The 2,522-nt window shown below is 33.7% G+C and overlaps 1 long non-coding RNA gene across 1 annotated transcript in view; it reads left to right on the forward strand.

Moving 5' to 3' along the window:
* The first annotated feature begins 878 nt into the window (after positions 1–878).
* Positions 879–2,522, forward strand: part of LOC106468428 — a 4,048-nt gene continuing 2,404 nt past the window's right edge. Inside the window, exons 1-2 of the long non-coding RNA XR_001291385.2 lie at positions 879–998; positions 2,174–2,256. This is a non-coding gene — a long non-coding RNA (uncharacterized LOC106468428). The remainder of the gene's footprint in view (positions 999–2,173; positions 2,257–2,522) is intronic.

Genomic DNA, 2,522 nt, shown 5'->3' on the forward strand with positions numbered 1-2,522 from the left:
CCCCCCCCCCCAGCAAACAGCTAGGTATCCATCATACAGCTGTAACAAGTGATGTAAAGTGTCTTGCTCAAGGATACAACAGCGTGACGAGGGCCAGCCTGGAATTCGCGACCACTAGACTACGAGCCCCCAACGAAACTACCGAGCCATACCCGCCCCTGTAGAGGAACTTGTTTAAATAAAATAGTACGATTTTTTTTATATGACGTAGCGAAAAGTGGAGGAAAACAGTGACAATAAGTTAAAAACCGACCTAAAACGTTCTCCTTTAATAACTGTGTGTTATACTTACTGCCGAACCTAAACGCTGTACTTTGAAAAAAAAGACGTTTTGTCATTAATAAACTCTATTGTTCTGGAGATTGTGTCGCTTATCGGCTTATTAGATGAATAAATATTTTATATACTTTGAAAGTCGTGGTTAAAAGTTGATAAAATGATGAATATATAATGAACATACCTGCTAGAAGGATTCTTCGTTGGAGACAACGTTTCGCGTTTTGATACAATTTCGTGGATCTTCCAGCAGTTTGTCCATTATAAATCCATTACAGCAATATTTTGTGTTCTTTGAAAGCCATGATTAACAGCTGTTAAAATGATGGATTTATAATGGACGAAAGAACTCTTGGAAACGATGTTTAGATAGACTTTCGTGGATATTCCACCAGTTTGTACATTATAAAGACAAAGGAAAACGTTTTCCGTAGGAATTTTTAGCATTTTTATAAAATTTTAATCTATCGATAACGTATTACTCCTAAATTCAAGTTTAATTTATTTTGAAGCTCCAATATTATTGTAATAAATAATTACATTTTACAATTAATGATTATTCTTCGGCCCCCTGAGTGGGGCATTATGATTCCAGCAAAGTCTTAGTTTCTGTTCTCTTCCTTGTAGAATACGTTTTAAGGAAGAGACTGACAGTCGTAGAGCATTTTCATTCTCATTTAGAACCGATGAAGTTCGTTAAGCCTAACAGTATTTCTGAGCAGGTAAGTTTGGTGTATTATCCGTAGAACTTGCCTATTGATTCACCTTACAGCTTAATTAAAAATTGTGACCAATCGTAATATGAATGGAAGATCCCAGAAAACTTGAATAATCAAAAGGCACAGTAGAAAATAAAATAAAATAAAGTACGGAATAATACGTTTACAATTGTATTAATATGTCCTCCGGGAAAGACAATGTTTTCATACCAAGCAGCTGTAAAGAGTATTTTTTTTTTTAGATCTGCCGATTTTTTTCTCGGCAATTATAACCCATGCCGATTAAGATAAGAAAAATGTTCAGATATAACCTAAAGGCGATCTCAAAGTTTCCAGTCGCTTTTATCAACAGATATAACGAGCAAGTTATTTTCCTTTTGTTTTGACTGCATAAAAGCTGAGCTGTTTTGTCGTGAAAAGTTTTGACCATATCAGCACTAATTCAGAGAAAATCTAGAATGATATCTTTATCCATCAGTCATATGTTTGTATATATTGTGTGATATCTTTTATGAATGTTTGTGATATTTTAGTTGTTTTTTGCAACTCAGCGTAACGAACCTCAAAACCTGTTCTTTCATAAATTCAATCATAACTTATGGCAAAAAAAAAACTACTTTCTTTTGCAAAATACTGAATGCTTGAAAGAGATCTCGTGCCTTGTATAAGTTATCAACGTTATAGAAATATCTAAAACTGAAGGATGTTTTTTGGTGTTTCAAGAAAATAAGAATGGACAATTAACATTGATAAGTGTTGGATTTTACTCTGCATACGTGGGCTTTATCAAGTGATTTACATACTGCGACGCGGGTCAGAATGCCCAGGGTTCGAGCCGTGGCATGCCGCTGAACAGGACGTTTCACACTTTCACCTATAGGAACCTTTAAAATGTGATACAAGTTCAAAACGTATCCGTACTAGTGAGACTGGCGATGTTGACAGTGTGCTTTGAAGAGATAAATCATTTATTAAAGGTTAAGATAACGCGCGAACGTGTAAGCACTCGAACAGAATGCCATTATTTAAATATAGCAATCAGAAATTTTCATACACAAATATCTAACAGAAATATAGATGTGTTGTAAAAAAAATGTCAGCTTCTCATAATTTAAAATACCAACAAAAAATTTCATCTCGCAGTATACGATCATTTTTTTTTTACGTTTTTTCACCAGATTACCTTCAGTTATTCCAAGTTCGGAAGTGAGCTGAACGTTTTATCTATTAAAGGATTTGATTCAAAGATAGATCCAACCAGGTAAGAAAGAAGTTAGATGTTGTACCATGCTATTAACGTCTATTTTAATAACTTATGGTTTAAAACACCAAAAATCTGTAAGAAAGCTAACTAACTTCAAGGAGTAATGAATGATAACGTCTTTTACAGTAGAATTATGATTTTTTTTTAAATTACTACTGGTTAATAATGCTTATAAAAGCGGATACTCCGTTTGAAACTATGTCGCCTCAGTGAAATTGGTTAACACCACTGTTTTTGTTCTTAATTTATCATGTAATAAAAAA

This window comes from Limulus polyphemus, unplaced genomic scaffold, assembly GCF_000517525.1.
Source record: "Limulus polyphemus unplaced genomic scaffold, Limulus_polyphemus-2.1.2 Scaffold3004, whole genome shotgun sequence".
NCBI lineage: Eukaryota > Metazoa > Arthropoda > Merostomata > Xiphosura > Limulidae > Limulus > Limulus polyphemus.